This window comes from Acanthochromis polyacanthus, chromosome 21 (genome assembly GCF_021347895.1).
Source record: "Acanthochromis polyacanthus isolate Apoly-LR-REF ecotype Palm Island chromosome 21, KAUST_Apoly_ChrSc, whole genome shotgun sequence".
Taxonomy (NCBI): Eukaryota; Metazoa; Chordata; class Actinopteri; family Pomacentridae; genus Acanthochromis; species Acanthochromis polyacanthus.
Window position 1 is genome coordinate 28,507,131 of NC_067133.1, and position 20,442 is coordinate 28,527,572.

The following is a 20,442-nucleotide window of genomic DNA, read 5'->3' on the forward strand; positions in this document are numbered from 1 at the left end:
TTGTATTTGCTGTATTTAAAGTTTCCTGCACAACATCACTTCATAAACATACTGTAGGTCAACTTTAACTCATTTAGATCAACTTTACCTAATATAGAGCAACTTAAATAAAAAGCAACGTTACCTAATATAGGGCAACTTAAATAAAAAGCAACTTTACCTAATATAGGGCAACTTTACCTAATATAGAGCAACTTAAATAAAGAGTAACTTTACCTAATATAGAGCAACTTAAATAAAGAGCAACTTTACCTAATATAGAGCAACTTAAATAAAGAGTAACTTTACCTAATATAGAGCAACTTAAATAAAGAGCAACTTTACCTAATATAGAGCAACTTAAATAAAAAGCAACGCTACCTAATATAGGGCAACTTAAATAAAAAGCAACGTTACCTAATATAGGGCAACTTAAATAAAAAGCAACTTTACCTAATATAGAGCAACTTAAATAAAAAGCAACTTTACCTAATATAGGGCAACTTAAATAAAAAGCAACGTTACCTAATATAGGGCAACTTAAATAAAAAGCAACTTTACCTAATATAGAGCAACTTAAATAAAAAGCAACTTTACCTAATATAGGGCAACTTAAATAAAAAGCAACGCTACCTAATATAGGGCAACTTAAATAAAAAGCAACGTTACCTAATATAGGGCAACTTAAATAAAAAGCAACTTTACCTAATATAGAGCAACTTAAATAAAAAGCAACTTTACCTAATATAGGGCAACTTAAATAAAGAGCAACTTTACCTAATATAGAGCAACTTAAATAAAGAGCAACTTTACCTAATATAGAGCAACTTTAATATAGAGCAACATTAGCTAATATCGAGCAACTTTAACTTCATTAGAGCAACTTTAAATGATGTAGAGCAAACTTAAATATTGTGCAACTTTAACTAATAATATCAACTTTAGCTAATTCAGAGCAACTTTAAATAATATTGGACAACTTTAATTCATTTACACTACAGTTCAAAGGTTTAGGGTCATTTAGAAATGTCCTTATTTTTGAAAGCATTTGTTTTCAATAAGGATAGGACTAAATAAATGTGCTAAATGACTATTCTAGCTGTAAGCGGCTGATTTTTAATGGAATATCTCCATAGGGGTACAGAGGAACATTTCCAGCAACCATCACTCCTGTGTTCTAATGCTACATTGTGTTAGCTAATGGCGTTAAAGGTTCATTGATGATTAGAAAACCCTTGTACAGTTATGTTAGCGCATGGATAAAAGTGGGAGTTTTCATGGAAAACATGAAATTGTCTGGATGACCTCAAACTTTTGAACAGTAGTGTATATCCAGCAAACTTTTGGTGGTTTAAATTTACATTGCTTGTCCTTGATTAGCAAAACTCTGCATGTAAAATAGTTTTTATTGGCTTTATTTCTTCTGGTCCAGCTCCAGCTGCATCAAAAAGCTTCACACGTATTCCTTCCATGATCGCTGCACAAGCAGACAGACACATAAATTAACGAAAAGGAAAACGGCTTTGTCTTGAGTCATTATTAAATGCATAAAAAAATGTCAGTCCGATGTGAAAACTGCTCACATCGGCATGTCAGACCTTATTAAACTGTCAGCGTCTCCAGCAGCCTCCCCAATAACATGCTTTTAATCTAATTCATCTGTTTCATCTGTTGCCCACCGTATTGTCTTACATCTTAACCCATTTCATCTGCAGCTTCTCTATCACAGCCCTCTCCTCTCTGTCTGTCTGTCTGCTGAGAGGGCTGAGGGCAGTCTGTGCTGCTATGAATGATTCATCACCCTCTGTGGTGGATGTGCTCGGACTAGAAAACAAGGAGGGTGAGGTAGGTGGTTGCAGGAAGGGGAGATGAGGTGACAGCACAGAGAACATAGCCAGAGGTGGAGGATGGCAGCGGGGAATATGAAAGGAGGAATCGGGATGTTTTGGTCAAAACAAAGCCAAGAGGATTCTCCTTTTAGCTTCTTCTTTTTTGGACTTTGTCATCTTCACCGTTATCATGGTTCCACTACTACTTACACAGTCCTCAGGGTGGTAAATGCACTTCACCAGCCTTTTAGAACCACATTTTATTGTCCTGTTAATCTAAATCAGGGGTTGTTTGCATTTACAGCTCACAATAATTATAATTTCACCAAAAATTATTGTTTTTTTCCTCTCAGACTTATTGCTATGACTCAGATAATGAATCCTTTTGTAATTTCATGCGAACAAGACAAAAGTACGTACGAGTAGCTCTTACTAGACCTGCGACTAGACTGTCTGTATGGGATCCTAATAAAGATTAAACACTGATCTGGATGGCAGACCGTGATCTGTGCAGCATGTCGTGTTTCAAAACAATATCCAAGAAGAATGGTGCATCTATTTGCTGTTGTGTAGCTACATACGTTCAAAGTCAGAACATTTTTGTAGAGCAGGGGTGTCAAACATGAGGCCCGCGGGGCAAAACCGGCCCTCCAGAGGGTCCAATGCGGCCCGCAGAATGACTTTGTAAAGTAAAAATTACAGAGAAGACATTAACTGCAGATTGTAAATTAAGAAAACTATAAATTTAAAATAAATTCTAGACCATGACAAGTTGTTTTGATCATAAAGTAAAATACTAGATTGTTCCTTGTTCTTTTGTGTCTCATGTTTGTAATATTTTGTCTTATTTTTGTTTGCTTTTTGTCTGACTTTTGTCGATTTGTTCCTCGTTTTTTTTTTGTTTTGTGTTTCCTTTTTGTCTCACTTGTGTTTTTTGTCTTATTTTTGTCATTTTGTGTTTTGCTTTGTTTGTTGTTTCGTAGTGTTTTTGTCGTTGTGTGTTTTTTTGTCTCATTCATGTCCATTGTTTTGTCGTTGAGTTTCTCACTTTTGTCATTTTTTGTCTAATTTTTGTCATTTGTCCCTTTTTTTGCCGCTTTCTAACTTTTTTGTCTAATTTTTGGTCTCTTTGTTGTTTTGTTTGGAGTTGTTTGTCTTTTTTGTTGTTTTGTTTCTCGCTTTTGTCGTTTTGTGTCTCATTTTTCTAATATTTTCTCAGATTTTTGTTGTTTTTGTCTTTTTGTCTGACGTTTTTGTGTTCCTTTGTAGACACTCTGTGATCTGTAAGTTGTAATGTGTAAATGATAAACTGAGGCATAATATTGTTGGAATTTCATTTATTTCTCTGAATAAATTATTCATGATGTTTTGTAAAAAGACAATTCCTTAAATGTGAACATTTTCAGAAAGCACTTTTTGCACTAAAACAAAGGAAACATTTGGAGTTGTGTTTATTATGCTGTGGTTTCACTGGTCCAGATCACTTGAGTTGAAACTGGGCTGAATGTGTACCTGAACTAAGATGAGTTTGACATCTCTGATCTAAATACATCTCTATCCTGTTTGTCCCGTCTATTTTCTCTCCATTTTAGCGACACTCATAGATTCACAACCAATCCAACGTGGCGAGACCCTTGAAACAACGTTATCTTTCCTGATCTAATTTCCCACGACCTGGAATGGATTATCAGCTGGATAATTAAGACCCGATGAATAATTAAGTGGACAATAATGCTAATTCATGAATAATATATGTGTTTATGGTGGCGAGGCGCAGATAGCGGCTGACAGAAAGATTGATGTCGTGGCCTAGATAGGATCTCTCCAGTGAGAGGATGCTGCTGCCTGCCACGCTGCCCATATTCATTAGGCCACTGTCGCCGGCTTCTGCGCGTAATGACATACTTATGTATAATTTACGGCCACATCCCAAGGCAGGGGTGGCATACGTGAGGAACAAATGGGTTTTTTTGGCACGTAGCATATGGGGTTTGCTTTATAATGCCGCAGCTCGTTCCCATCAGTGGTGACTGATCGATTCCTTGCTCACTACACTTCTGTTATATTTTTATGTTTATCCTCAGTCTCTCCTGTGTTTATGAGCACGTTTCTGCTTCACTGAGGCAGGTGGTGGCTGTAATCTCAGTGCAGTATCGCGATGCGATGCAGAAAAGGTTTTAGTGTAGGAGACCTCTGATTGCTGTCATCCACTTGTGTTTACAGAGTTCATGCTCTAGCTTCATAAACAAAATAAAAAATTCCCTCCTATCGTGAATATTTTATGCCTCCGGGTTCTACCTTTGAGTAGTAATAATAACTTTATTGATATGGCAGCATTCACAAGGTGCTTTGACAGTCCAAAGATGCAAACAGAGAAAGTCAAGCAAGACATAAGGAGAGGAGGCAGAGCAATCATGTTAAATAAATAGAATAGAATAGAATAGAATACAATAGAATAGAATACCCCTTATTAGTCACACATGGGGAAATTTGCAGCATCACAGCAGCAAACTGACAGTAAGAAAATCAGTAACACACAACTGTAAATTAAAGAGGTAACATATACACACTATGCAACATAAATATAGTAGAAATTAAAATATATAGTTAAAATGGCAATAAGTTTCACAGGTTTTGCACATTATTTATCTGTTTGCCACTGTCAGACACTTTATGTTTATCCATCCACCTGTACACCACTCATGAGAGTCATGGAGGGCTGGAATCTGTCCCAGCTGACTTATGGTGAAGGTTCACCTGGACAGGTAACAGCCTATCACAGGGCTGCATATTGAGACAACAATCACACTCGCATTCACACCTACATATCAATTAACCTCAGCATGTTTCTGGAATGTGGGAGGAAGCTAGCCTAGCTGCGCTAGACAACCCACGGCAACGAATTTAAATCTCTGCCAGGGAGGGTCTAGTTCCCCTCCATAAGGCTCGAGGTTGGATTCTCCTAAAACTGGCTGGACCAATCACCATGAAGTGTAGAGTCAGAAGGCGGGCGTAACTAAGTGACGACAGAGGCGCGACGATTCTGACAGAAACAACCTGCACACAATAAACAGTTATCTTTCGACTCGGCTTTGGCCACAGCCCTTAAAGATTTGAAGCTAAAATTCAACTTGAAAGATAAACAAAGGACGGCACTGAAGTGTTTCATTGAGAAGAAAGACGTATTTGGACTTATGCCAACGGGATATGGCAAATCCTTAATATACCAGTTGGCTCCGCTGGTTGGGAAGCTAATGGGACTTAGCCACAATCCGGTGCTCTAGGAACTCCGTCAGCCTATTCGTTGCACTGATTGGTCGTATACCTACCCAATTGCTGCAGAATGATTTGAAAGACAACCTTTTAGCCCGCCTCCCTCCCTGTTGAGCGTTCCTAGACCCTTGTGTCTTAAGAGCTGGGTCTAGCGCGGCTAGGCTAGGAGGAAGCTGGAGAACATGGACACTCCATGCAGAAGATCCTGGGAAGGCCGGAGATCTTCTTCTTGGCTTGTCCGTCCATCTGTCTGCTAGCAACATTACTCAAAAACAGGCAAACTGATTTCGATGAAATTTTCTGGGAAAATTCTTGATAAGTCCTCAGCGATGGATTTGTAGTAGAATTGTAATCATGTGATCGTCAGCAGTCAGCTGATGTAGTGTTCACTTGTTGTCATGGTTACAGTGATGCCTTGCCGCTATCTCACAATGATACAGAAATCTTTAACAAATCCATGGATCCAGACTATAAGCTGCATCACTGCCAAAATCTAATCACTTGGTGCTTGTTTCATTTCTGACCTTCCCTGAAAATTTCATCCAAATCCATTTGTCTGTTTTTGAGTAATGTTGGTAACAGACAGACAGCCAAACGTACACCAATCGTCACATAACTCTGCTGTGTTCCTTGGTGGAATAATAACTTTAGGACTGTAAACACATCTTCTCTTGTTTTTAACCTTAGGACAACTCTTCCATAATTAACCCAACCCTTCTCCAACAATGAAGATGCACAAAATGAACAAACAGATAATAAATGATAACCTAAAAGCTTCTGGTTTATTTTGCTTTCACTCGCCTCGCCCTGGTCCAGTCCAGTTCCACGGACTCCCAACTCCGTTTGATTTCATCTGAGAAGCGGTGAATTCTGTCTGAGCTGCCCCTCTGTCGTTGCTGCAGGAGAAATGAGGCAGTTTGGTTGGATTTTCCACCACAACTGCTGACCTCTGGAGGTCACTGGCAGGAAGGAGACATTCATCACAATGACGCCTGGATGCTGTGGGGAGAGGAAGGTGTGTTTGTGTGGCTGCTGTTACCATCACCGTATTCATCCAGTGGGGAAAAGTGGAGGCTTTCATGTGCTGTTAATCAATTTTAGTTTTACAAACACACTCTTTGTTTCTGGTGAAAGACAAGCCGTCCCTTCTCGCCTCTGAGCCTCAACTCTCTTTGTCGCTCTGTTTGTCTGCATGTAATCAAGAGCGGCAGACGAGTATCGACCGCGTCCATTGTTGGCCCAAGTGTCTGTTAGCTCAGTAGAAAAGACTCATTATGTCACAACAGACTGATATCTCTGCCCCTGAGGAGTTTAATCTCATCTCAAATGAAAAAAGAAACAATCATAGCTGTTGGTGGAGCTCCTCTCTCCATCCTCCCCCACCTGCAGCAGCAGCACGCTGACCTTGGCAGGTGCAGTCAGATGGACTGACGCTGGATGACGAACAGACGAGCTTTCATAGCGTATCACCATGACATCCCGTCCTCCCTCAGTCCGCTCTCTGTGGGAGAGAGGCCACATTTATGAGAGTAAATGTAAGAAACTGTCGTGCTGGCCAGTAAGTAAGTAAAATGTATTTATATAGAACCTTTCACAGACATAAAATCACAAAGTGCTTTACAACAAGAACAAGAAAAGCACTCAGAGCGCAGTACTCCACCAAGGCTGCTCATTCTGGAACTGTCAGAAATGCAGCATTTTTTTTTTTTTTAGAAATGCAGCATTTGTTTATTAGTTATTGATGATCAGAAATCACGTCAACATAGAATGTGTCCATTTAATACAGATGTACCCAGAAACAGAATGACCTGAGAACAGGTGTGTGTTCTGCATGTGTACGTTATGTACAGATGCTGATTTGTGTGACCTAAATATGTAGTGGGTGGCTGGAACTGATGGGACTCAGAAACACCCCCACAATTTAATTAGTTGTTTCTTGGATCATTTCCAACAGATAAGTCCTGATAAATTAGATTTGTAGTAGGATCACAATCATGTGATCGTCAGCAGACATGACATTCACTTGAACTCAGAATTACTCAAAGCATGTCTGAAATGACTAAAGCATATTCCAAATAACTTAAAACATGTCCAAAACTACAAAAATGTGCTCAAATGATTTGAAACTTGTCCAGCGTGACTGAAGATTGTTCAAAATAACTGGAAATGTGTCCAAAATCACCCAAAATGGTCAGTATCCAAAATATCTTGAAAAATGTCAAAAAAAGACATAAAAATTGTTAAAACGACTTGAAAATTTTCCAAAACGAGTCAATGATGTCCAAAATTGATTCAAAAAATTATTCAGAATTGGCCTAAAATTATTTGAAACTTGTCCAAAATGACAAGAGATGTGTCCTAAATGATTAAAAAAAAAATGGCCAGAATGACTCACAATAGTCCAAAGTGACTATAGTCAAGTACACTCAACAAAAATATAAACACAGCACTTTTGTTTTTGCTCCCATTTTTTATGAGATGAACTCAAAGATCTAAAACTTTTCCACATACACAATATCACCATTTCTCTCAAATATTGTTCACAAATCTGTCTAAATCTGTGATAGTGAGCACTTCTCCTTTGCTGAGATAATCCATCCACCTCACAGGTGTGCCATATCAGGATGCTGATTAGACACCATGATTAGTGCACAGGTGTGCCTTAGACTGCCCACAATACGACTGGCCTTGAATCAATGCCAATCGTCACGTAACTCTGCCACGTTCCTTGACAGAGTAATAAAATAATAATAATAAAGATCATAAATTGATGACATGGAAGTGACAGCTAAAGCACAGTGCATCAAAAACAATGAGTAAAATTTTTAAATGATTAAATAAAGCAGTCTGAATAAAAACATCTTCAGCTTCACGGGAGTCAACTGATCTCAGCTGTAGAGGAAGACCAGTCCACAGTTTTGGTGATACAGCTTGGAAAGCAGCCACCACAGGTTTTAAGCTTGGTTAGAGGGACAAGAACTCATTTTTGTTGTCCTGACCTGAGAGCTCTATTAGGGCCGTACGGGTGAAGGAGGCGGGAATATACGGCAGAGTTAGAAGCATTAAACATTAGCACCAGTATTTTAAAATGAGGATGAAAAGTGATTGGGAGCCGGTGAAGACAGGACAGGACTGGGGTGATGTCTTTTAAAAGACGAGCAGCTAAAAATGGCATTCCAATCATCGAGACGAGGAACAAAAGCATGTGAAATCATCTCCAGATCCATCCTGTAGACATGTTTGGTTGTGAGAAGACAGAAAAAGATCAGACTGCAAATAAAAATGGAACGCAAATTACTGTTTGCCAGAGCTTAATTGTTCCGTCGAACCATTTGAATCATAAAGACACACAATTCTGTTTCTGCCATAAATGTGATGAGTGTGGAGTGGGCCTGTATGGGGTTAATGCCCACCCACACAGCTCACGTCTGATTAGCTGCACAGCACAATCACTTATCTCTCTTTCAATTACAGCCTTATGAAGTGAAGTATGATGATGTATCCCTCAAATTAATTGCACAGCCTTATTTTTATTTGAGACACAAACACAAGTGACAGAAACACTCAAGTGACAGCCGAGACCTTCAGTCTGTCACCGGACCGATCCTCTGCGCTTGTCTGAGCAGGATCTGAAGTGTGAAGCTTACAATCTTCCTTTTTTAGCTTATGTATAAACAGACCCCTGCTTCAGATCGATCCATGCCTACCTTGTAGGACAAACACACATGATGCATGAAAAAGAAGACATATTTTCATGCATACAACAACATGAAATGGAAATACTTATTCATTTTCCTCAAATGCAGACTAATATCTGCAGTTCTGAACATCATTATGTTCCAAAACTGGCAACATTTAACATACATATTTTATTACTTCATTCACTGAATCAGTAAGTCCAGAGAAAAAATAAAGAAAAAATAATCAACAAGATAGTCCTCTTTGGGAAAGATCATTCTGTCATTTTCTGTTTCGTTTCCATCGTTTTGTGTCTTGTATATGTTGTTTTGTGTCTCGTTTTTTTTTACATTTTGTGTCTCGTTTCTGTCATTTGTGTAGTGTTTTTTGTCATTTTCTGTCTCGTTTTTGTTATTTTGTGTCTTGTTTTAGTTTTTTGTATCTTGTTTTTGTTGTTTTGTATCTTTTTTTTGTCATTTTGTGTCCTCTTTTTGTCGTTTTCTGTTTCGTTTCTGTCGTTTTGTGTCTTGTTTTTATCATTTTCAGTTTAGTTTCTGGAGTTTTAAGTCTTGTTATTTAACATTTTGTGTCTAATTTCTGTCATTTTGTGTCCCGTTTTTGTTTTCTGTCTTTTTTTGTCGTTTTCAGTTTTCCTAAAGAATGGGTAGAGCAAAGCTATGTCCTCTCTTCTATTTTTCATCTTTTCATCCATTGTCAGCCGAGATTGAATGTCTCACTCTACCTCATATTATCAGGATCAGACTCATTCTTTGGACTGTTTTCCATCAGTCAGTTTGTCCTCTTGGTCAGCAGTAACAGCTAGCTAAATATCTAGCTTCTACTGCTGAGAAAAAGATCACATTAGCATGGATTAGCAACCCTGTTACTGTGATTAGAGTAGGGTTAGCAAACAACACAGAAAACATGGAATAAAAATGCTACCATTGATGTGTAAGCTGAACCAATCAAGCCTTTGATAGTTTATTACCTATTATTGATGAACATGGAGCAGAAAACTGTAAAAGAGAAGGTTTATTTTTCAAACATTTTGAATCCCAAATGTCCTCCAGTTCCATGTGAGGACACCATCAGTTGTGTTTACAGCCCGACTTCTACCTTCAGCTGAATCATTACAAACGTGTCTCTGCTCCCAGGAGGTACTGAAGTCCTTCCCTTAGAAACAACTCTTTGATCGACCCGCCCTGCGTTTCCCATGGGAGCGACAATCTGACGCTGAACTTTCCCCTCAGCCAGACGGGTCAGCTGTTCAGGGTCACAACTGAATTTCTCACATTCGCATCGACTGTCTGCGTGCTGTAATCAATCCTACAGACATCCAGTGTGGAAGCAGCAAGGTCAGATTCTCTTGTCTGGACCACTTACTGACTTATTATTTTATTCTGCAGGTTGCACTGCATTTATACCAGATAGTTTTTGATACTTAAAGGCCACCAAGAGTGTTGCAGCTGCTCATGCGACGAGTTATCTGACATCTGTTGTGTTAAAATGAAAGTAGGTGCAGCTGAGTCAGAGGGATAACAGGAATAGTAGCAAAGACATTGACATGTTTTAGTTTCTGCCTGATGTAAACTAACCTACGCATCATTACCTGCTGCTGCACTGCAGCTGCAGACTGTGTAATTTTGGTATCATGTGACGTTGAGGACAGCTCGCAGACGACCCAGTCTTTTCTACTTTACTCACTTGAACTTTCGCACAACCAGCGTCGGTGGAATTTGCCTTCAGCAGCAGGGAAAGCTGCACGTTGTGTTTTTATTTTGAGAAGCACAACAACCAGAAAAGGCAAACAAGTAACACTTAGAATGCCTGTATAATCAGAGTGGCGACAACTGGGGATTTGAAGCCATTTTGTTTCCATTCACTCAATATGGGACGCGCGAGGTGCACATTCACGAAAACTATGGATTGTTTACTGATTTCAAGACATGTTTTGGACAAAATAATTTACTGGCTTGTTTTGTCTGGATGTCCAAGGTTGGATTATGGCCGTTTTTTGTGGAATATTTTCATCTGTGATTAGCTTTGAGCCTTCAAAGGTGAGTTGTGCTGTTTACGTTATTTGCTGTTTGTTGGACAAATGTATTTATATTACCCGCTGTGGTAATCACATCTGAAAGTGGTTTATACCGGCGGATTGATGAGAATCTAAGCTTTCCATGGGTGTATAATGTTTCTATCATCGAGTTTGCAGCTTCGGTCAATTTAGTAAAATACGTTTTCCCGTCCGCCTGTACGGTGCTGCAGCTGTAAGCATACGGCTAACAGCATCCTCATGCTAACGGCGGCTAACAGCCCAGAAACAGGTGAACAACACAGAGCCTGTTCGGGTCATATGAGGCTGATAAGTGACTGCAGGTTGGATGGAAAACAGAAAATAGGAAACAGAAAACTGTCAGCTGTTTGTTGAATTGGAAATCATGCGAATGAACAGGGAGGCTGTTGTCGAAGCTCAGATGGGCCGCTGAAGGTTAACGGGTTACCCCGTTAAACTTCAGCGGCCCGTATTTCATGCATCTCCATGCATGAAAATGGTCAAAGTCAAAATAACCACAACTGCCTAAAATCACATCAAACTTTTCTATCTGTCATTCACCCATACATCATAACATGAAAGTACATACATGGGACTAACCTGGTACAAAAATCATGATGAAGTCGGTTTCCATCCCACTCTCCGGACTTTATTTTCCCCCAGTTTCATTCTTTCACGACTCCTGGGAAATCTAAACGTGTAATCCCTTCTCCGATCGATTTGTGCACCCAAAGGCACCACAGCCCGTCATTTTTCAGGTATTTATGAAGCCAAAAAAGACCTAGAATTACTCTCTGCGTTGTAAACAACGTTAACAGGCATAACCGGCGTTCATGAATTGGAAACAAAATGGCTCCTATAGATCACGTGACCAAAATTTTTTGGACCCGTCATGTCGCCACTCTGATTATACAGGCACTCTAGTAACACTGAAATCACAGCTCCATCTTTTTTACTTTTCATTTAGTAAACTGTGCCGGAGCAAAGTTCTCTTCAGTCATGATTATGTATGAGGACCTCTGGTTCTCCGCTCACAACTCTATTCTGAATAGAATAGAATAGAATAGAATAGAATAGAATAGAATAGAATAGAATAGATGTACTTTATTGAGCCCCAAGGGAAAATTCTATTGCTACAGTACCAAGCAGAAAGAGTAAAGCGATACTTCTGCAATAGAAATATAGAACAAATGAATATAAATATGCCAATCAACTGTGAGATGTGCACTATTGTTCAAATGTTTGGGGTCACTTAGAAATGTCCTTATTTTTGAAGGAAAAGCATTTTGAATATAGCTTAGATAGATAACAACATTAGGAACAAACTGAAATTTCTTAAGAAAAATAAATTCAATTTCAACATCATGCCTCAGTTTATCATTTACACATTACAACTTCCAGATCACAGAGTTTCTAAAGGGACACAAAACATTTAGTCACAGGTATACTGAAGGATATAGTATTTTACTTCATGATCAACAAAAGTCAGACAAAACAAGACAAAATATTACAAAAATGAGACACAAAATGACAAAAGCGAGAAACAAACTGACAAAAAAATTAGACAAACGACACAAAACAAAACAAAAACGAGCCAAAAATTAGACAAAAAAAATGGACAAAATTGAAAATGAAACAAGAAATTACGCAAATGACACAAACGAGACAAAAGCGAGAAACAACACGACAAAAAAATAGACAACAAAAGTCAGACAAAAAGTAACAAAAGCAAGACAAAATATTAAAAGTTATACTTTTACAAATGTACAATCTGCAGTTAATGTCTGCTCTGTAATTTTTATACTTTATAAAGTCGTCCTACGGGCCGGATTGGACCCTCTGGGGGGCCAGTTTTGGACCGCGTGCCGCATGTTTGACACCCCTGTCTTAGAGCATTATAAATAACTACAAACTGCATATATAACATGACTTAGCCTGAATGTGTGCACCGAATTTCATGACGATTCATCCAATCCTTTTGGAGGCGGGTCACAAATCTGAACCAAGAACTCGATGATCATTAACCTGCATCCAAAGCAGTGGCCTGAATAATGCAGGAATCTTTTCATCATTAGAAGCACAATAACCGGTGAAACGGCTTCCTTTTGTTGTGACAGCTGTAGAAGGAGTTCCCCCCCACACTGTGGTCAGAAATACACTGACAAGTTGAACGAGGATCCGGGTGATGGATTATGATCCACCTCCCTGACATGCAGAAGATTCATTACGGTGCTGTGTGATTAGTGTGTCCCCTCCTCTGCTCTCCACACAATCCCCCTGCACTCCATCATCCTCAACACTGACTAATTGTGTTTTGCCACCGTCGCCGTAATGCATATTTCTGCGGCTACCCAGATGTGGGTGACACCCTCATCTGTACGACACCCGGTACAGATGGTTCTGTAATTGGGAGCACGCGGTGGGGATCGCCCTGCTTTGTCATCAGATTCACAGCTCATCATTTCATGTTTCCAGAGTCTCGTTTAGGAAGGACTTCTGGTGCAAAACAGGCGTTTATTCAGCTGCAGATGTGGCTCGATGAGTGGTGACAAACAGCACTCCAGTCGTACTTATTTCTCCTCAGTTCGATGGAGGAGGCGAGGTTTCCTCTGAGTCATGCCCAGAGGGAGTTTCTCTATAGCAGTGTTATCAAACGTGAGCCAAAAGCAGCCCTCCAGACGGTCCAATCAGGCCCACAGGACGACTTTGTAAAGAGTAAAAATTACAGAGAAGTCACAACCTCCGATTGCAAATTTGTAAAACTATAAGTTAAAATAATTTTTAGACCATGACAAGTTATTTTGATCATAAAGTGAAATACCAGATAGCTCACTGTTCTTTTGTCTCATTTTTGTAATATTTTGTTTAGTTTTTGTCATTTTTTGTCTCATTTTTGTCATTTCATGTATTCTTTTGTCTCACTTGTGTTTTTGTCTTTTTTTGTTGTTTTCTTCCTTTTATTGTTGTCTTTTTGTCTTGTGTCCACTTTTTTGTCACTTTACACATTTTTTTTCAGATTTTTGCCTCTTTGTTTTGTTCTGTGTCATTTTGTGTCTTGTTTTTGTAATATTTTGTCTTTTTTTGTCTGACTTCTGTTGTTTTGATCATAAAGTAAAACACTATGTCAGTTCCAGATGACTAACTGTTTTGTGTCTTTGTGGACCCTCTGCGATCTGGAAGTTGATAAACTGAGGCATAATAAGAAGAGAAGGTCCCCGGTTCAAATCCCGGCCTGGGATCTTTCTGCATGGAGTTTGCATGTTCTCCCTGTGCATGCGTGGGTTTTCTCCGGGTACTCCGGCTTCCTCCCACAGTCCAAAAATATGCTGAGGTTAATTGGTTACTCTAAATTGCCCGTAGGTGTGATTGTTTGTCTGTATATGTCGCCCTGTGACAGACTGGTGACCTGTCCAGGGTGTCCCCTGCCTTCACCCGAGTCAGCTGGGATAGACTCCAGCACCCCCCATGACCCTAGTGAGGATAAAGCGGTGTATAGAGGATGGATGGATTTCCAGGAGGTACTTTTTGGCACTAAAACAAAGGAAACATTTGGAGATGTGGTTATTTTTTCTCGGTTATTATGCTGTGATTTTACTGGTCTGGATCACTGGAGATGAAATGTGGAACCTGAACTAAGATGAGTTTGACACCCCTGACCTAAAGTAACCAAAATATATATGGCTTGTTTCGAAAACACGTCTAAATTTGGCAGCAGAGACGCATTTAATCTGAATTCCGTTGCATTAGTGTATCTGTTTGTGTTCTTACTCATCAGTGTCATTTACCTGCAGTATAATATTTGTAGTAAACCTTGTTTACAGTCACAGAGACACTGGTTGTCTGTTTGGCTTGCAAATATGCTCAAATATCTCTCATATGCTTTTACTCTACCTCCAATGTTGATCTTTGAATTAGCAGTGTGTGATTAATTTTGGAAGGATTTAAGAAGCGTTTATTTTGCTCAAGCGTTTTGTGGAGTGAGGCCGACAAACCTGAAAGTTCCAAAGACAGACTCAATAAAACTGTTCATGCAGTTCAGTGCAGCTCAAAGTGCATCACAGGTGACTGATAAGCCGATAATAAGACAGAAAAACAGATAAGGAGAGATTTAGAAACATTTATATACATGTGGGTGACAGTATCATGTATCAAACTTACATATTTAGAAGTGTTTCTTTCCATGAAATGTCTTAAACAGAACTCTCTCTTTGTTACAATGCAAATGAATTAGTGTACAGAATGGGAAAATTATTTGCCTGAGAATGTTCACAAAATTATAAAAAAAATATTAAAAACCAAAACAAATCTTTACAGTGTGCAGCAATGTGCAAGAAATTATTAAAAGTAATAAAATTATTATTATTTGAAATTGTTTGTGGGGCTATGTAAATCGTTCACCTGAGAAATGTGCAAGAAATTTAAAAAACAACATTTACTGCATGCAGGAATGTGTAATTATTGACCTGAGAATGTGCAAAAAGTAAAAGAAATATTTACGACATGCAGAAATGTGAAAATTATTCACCTGAGAAGGTTTAAACATGTGTTATTTAAATAAATAGAAATATTTACAATGTGTAGAAGTGCACAAATTATGCATCTGAAAATGTGCAAGAAATTATAATAATTTATATAAAAGTAGTATTTGCAGTGCGCAGGAATATGCAAAATATTGACCTGAGAATGTGCAAGAAAAAATAGAAAAAAATAAAACAAACATTTGCAGGAAAGTGCAATTTACTGGCAAAATATTCACCTGAGAATCTGCAAGAAATTATTGAAAATATTTATAAAAAACTTTTCCATGTGCAGAAATGTGCAAATGATTCATCTGAGAATGTATAATAATAATAATAATAAAGTAAAAAATAGAATAAGTAAAATAAATATTTACAGTGTGCAGAAATGTGCAAATTATTCGCCTGAGGATGCAAGAAGTTCGAAAAAATAAAATAAATATTTACAGCATGCAGGAATTTGGAAATTATTCACCTGAAAATGTCCAAGAAATTATAAGAAAATTATTAAAAAGCAAAACAAATATTTATAGTGTGCAGAAATGTGCAAGTTATTCACCCACAAATATGCAAGGAATTGTAAAAATGTATATAAAAGTAATAGAAATAATTACCATGCACAGAAATGCTCAATACTACAAATAATAAAATAAAAAATGAAAAAGTGAAAGAAATATTTACAGTGTGCAGAAATGTGCACATTATTCATCCGAGAATGTGCAAAGTCAGATAATCTTTGGTGTAAGTGAGCTGACATGTGCAAAGGATGAGTAATAGTCATATTTGAGAAGCTGTGCATGAATTTAATGCATGTGGCACAGATGCAGACATGCAGCAGCAGCAGAGTGTGCATTATCCTCTGAGTGTTTGTTGTAGAAATTGTGCCCTCTGTTGGCGTTAGAACTCAGCTGCACTAATATTCATCCCTGTTGGACACTTTTCCCCTCTCAGGTCTTTGACTCTTCTACCTGCTCACTTTCTCCTTCTTCTTCTTCTTGCTGGAAATAAAAAATAAATAAATAAACCTCTAAAAAAAGGCGCACAGCTGGAGCACATCAGCAGGCCGGTGATGGAGGGGCTGCAGTTGTCATGGAGACGGCGGGCCGTGGGGGCGGGGCGTGTGGGAGCGGGACCCGTTTGTTTTGTTATTGAAGGTCACATGGCCCAAGGTGAGGCTCCTCCCTCCTCCTCCCCCCCGTTAGCACCGATTCAACCGTCTCCTGCTCCGGTCAGTTACTACAAAATGGCTGCAGAGGCTCCGCCGCCGATGAGAACCTACTGAACGCTTCATGGTAGGATTTTACTCTCACTCTTCGCCGTAGCTCGACGCATTTTGCACCCCCTTTTATTTTCCTCTCCCCGCCGTTGTTTTTCTCCCCACTTGCGGAAATATCGCGGAATCTCGCCGTTAAACATGGCAGCTGCGCCGGGGAGGAAAACGTCCCCAGCTTCAGCCCACTCTGACATCAGTGTCGTCTCCGTTATCTGCGGGGTATTTTTAGGCTTTTTCTTCGTGCTAACTCGGGGCTGGTTAGCTTAGCTCCGACGATTCCTGGCGTTTGTGCTTCGTCGAGTGTTTGCAGCAGCTTCGGCAAACATCGGCGGGACTCGGCTCGACGTGGATTTTACTGCCCGAGAGAGCTGCCTGGATTTAACATGCATCACCTGACTGGCTTTAAACGCATTAGCAGAGCCCACTTTACCTGCTGCACTCTGCACACACACTGCTGCTGTGCTTCCACGGTTTAATTCACTAGTAACAGTAGTGGTTGTTTGTGTGTGCATCCCTGTTTATTCTGCAGCTGTAGCACAAATAATCTCCTATTGCACTGCTGAAATACAGTCTTAGAGTGGTAATTGGTTTTTTTTCTATTAAATTTTAACCGTATCTGTAGGAAATGCAGCTTATCAGGTCATTTTAAGATAGATTCAAGGCGTCCAGTTGCTCCAGTATGAAAAATAATGTTCAATGGCAGCTTAATTTACTGATAATAGTAATTTGTTTGCATGTGCATCCTTGTTTATTCTGCAGCTGCTGCACAATTAATCTGCCTTTGCATTGCTTAAATAGAATCTTAGACTGGATATTGGGCTTTTTTCTATTAAAATTTAACTGTATCTTGTGGAAATTGAGCTTATCATGTCATTTTTAGATAGATTCAAGGTGTCCAGGAGTGCTAGTAAGAAAACATGTCTTAGAGCAGTTTAATTTACTAGTAATAGTGGTTGTTTGCATGTGCATCCTTGTTTATTCTGCAGCTACTGCACAAACAATCTCTCTTTGCATTGATTAAACAGACTATTGGAGTGATAATTGGGCTTTTTTATGTAGAATTTTAACTGCATCTGCAGGAAATCTAACTTCTCAGGTCTTAGATGGATAGAAAAATACACAGATTGGGGGAATCCAAGGCGTCCAGTAGGACTAGTAAAAAAACAATAAGGTAAACTAGTGTTTCAGAGCAGCTTGATTTACTAATAGGAGTGATTTTTGCATGTGCATCCTTGTTTACTCTGCAGCTGTTTCACAAGTAGTCGCTCTTTGCATTGCTTAAATACAGTCTTGGAGTGGTAATTGGGCTTTTTTCTATTAAAGTTTAACTGTATCTGCAGGAAATCTAACTTGCCAGGTCATTTTTTTAGATAGATTCAAGGTATCCAGTAGCTCACATGCCATATTGAAGGAAAAGACGCCAAATAACATGGTAAAACAATGCAAATCCTGCTGGTAGGAGAAATGATCCATGATGCATCAGTGATCCAACCACCTCTGCAGCCTGACATCCTGCAGTGACACACAGGAGAAGGCAGGGTGTGCAGACGTGGGAATGCCAGCGCCCCGATGCATGCAGAGGGCAGACTGACGTAAGCTCTGAGGCCCCGCTGGTTTTACTAATGTGTCAGAGTTCCTAATTTGATTCTGAGCCTGGCAGAGGATGAAGAGCCGGTGGGTTTGAGGGGTCTGATGGGGGTTAGAGGCCCCAGTCAGCGCCCTGAAAGAGGCAGTGTGTGTTCACAGAGAGGCGCCAAAGGGGGCTTGATAACAAAAACAGGCCACTAAACACTGCGATTACTATACGGCCTAACTTTCAGTTCAAAACTCCCGATGGCTTTTCTTGCTTTCATGCCTGGCTGGAGGGCTGAGGGGCGTTTTGCCAGATTGTGTCATTTGGTTTGGTGTCAGCGATCAGATGCTTAGCTGGAGTCTTAAGTGGAAATGATGAGCTTGCATTCTGCGAGAAGTTTTTGCAGTTGGAGTTTTTTTGGTTTGCTAGGATGCTGTTTTTAAAATGCTGTGCAGTTTGTTGCTGGTAGACCAGGGGTGTCAAAGGCATCTTAGTTCAGCTCCACATTCAGCCCAGTTTGATCTGAAGTTATCCAGACCAGTAAAACCACAGCATAATAACCTATAAAGAACCACAACTCCACGTTTCCTTTGTTTTAGTGCCAAAAATGTACCTACTGAAAATGTTCACATTTAATAAATGATCTTTTTACAAAACATCATAAACAACCTGCAGTTTGTTTAGAAAAATAAATTCAATTTCATCAACATCATGCCTCAGTTTATCATTTACACATTACAACTTCCAGATCACAGTTAACCTACAAATACACAAAACGTTCAGTCACAGCTATCTGGAACTGAATGACAGAGTATTTTACTTTAAAAAAAAAAAACAACAAAAACAAGACAAAATATTACAGAAACAAGACAAAATGACAAAAACGAGACAAAATGACAAAAAAATGAGACAAACGACAGGAAATAAAACCAAACAGGAGACAAAAAATTAGAAAATAAGTAACAAAGCGACAAAAATGAGACAAAACATTACAAAAGCGTGAATGATGCACAAAACAAAGAATAAAGCAAAACACAAAATGCCAAGAATAAGACAAGAAACACAAGCCAGACAAAAAATGACAAAATAAGACAACAAAAACCAGACAACAAAAACAACAAGTCAGACAAATAAACAACAAAAATGAGACAGAAAACAACAAAAGAACAATGAGCAATCTAGTATTTTACTTTATGATCTAAACAACTTGTTATGGTCTAGAAATTATTTGAAATTCTAATTTTACAAATTGCGGTTAATGTCTTCTCTAATTTTTACACTTTGAGGGCCGAATTGGAGCCTCTGGGGACCACTTTTGGCCCACAGGCCTCATGTTGGACACCCCTGTGCTACACTGTTAGCCGTGCTCCCATCAGTTCCGTATCAAACATGTTCTAATTTTCTGTGATTAGGCGTCAGCCTCCTGGCAGTATTTTTTTTTTTAGATAAATGCTACTTTAAAGCGTTTCCCTAACTGTCCTTTCCAGAAACACAAACCTGCAGCCATCAGTCCTCATGCAGCTGAGAGCTCTCCTGCATACAGACTATTACTGCACCCGTTTGGATTCATGAAGACAAACGTGGAAGTAGTGAGAGAGCTACGTGATTGGGTTTTAATCAGACATTTGTTGGGTTTCTCTCTGATCTGCTGGACCAGTAGAGTGTGTTACCTCTGGAGCTCCCAGCTGACACCGGGGCTGGAGGCGGGCCTGGTGGACGGGGTTATTTTAGGGCCTGTTCACGGAGCCAGGAGAGCAGCACAAGTTTCTCTTTTCCTTGTCATTAGTCTGGGTCAGAAAGCATTAGCACCAGCACACTGAGAATAGCTTCAAGTGGTTTTACAGAGCGCAATCCTCTTTGCAGAGCACAAGGACTTACAGCCGGTGCTTAGCCAGCAGTTTGTAAACCAACTAAAGGTGGCAGGGACACATTTTACCTTCTGTAGGGTTTGTTCTGCAGGTTTACCAGGCTGGCAGACGAGCAGAGGGCGCTGTGCTTTCTGCAGGTCGCTGTGGCTGCTAGCAAGCCTGCTCCTAAGTGCTCTTATTTGGCTTGCAAGATTATCCCTTAGAGCAGAGGTGTCAAACATGCGGCCCACGGGCCAAAAGTGGCCCACTTGAGGGCCAAGATGTTTTGATCATAAAGTAAAATACTACATCGCTCATTGGTCTTTTGTCATTTTGTGTCTGTTTTATTTTATTTTGCCTTGTTTTTTTGTCAGACCTTTGTGTCATTTGGCTCATGTTTTTATTGTCGTTTTGGTCTTG

The 20,442-nt window shown here is 39.4% G+C and overlaps 1 protein-coding gene across 1 annotated transcript in view; it reads left to right on the plus strand.

The window, feature by feature from the left end:
- Positions 1-16,477: 16,477 nt before the first annotated feature.
- Positions 16,478-20,442, plus strand: part of LOC110956030 (trinucleotide repeat-containing gene 6C protein-like) — a 69,204-nt gene continuing 65,239 nt past the window's right edge. Inside the window, 1 exon segment of the mRNA XM_051941042.1 lies at positions 16,478-16,621. The gene's annotated coding sequence lies outside the window, so the exon portion shown is untranslated.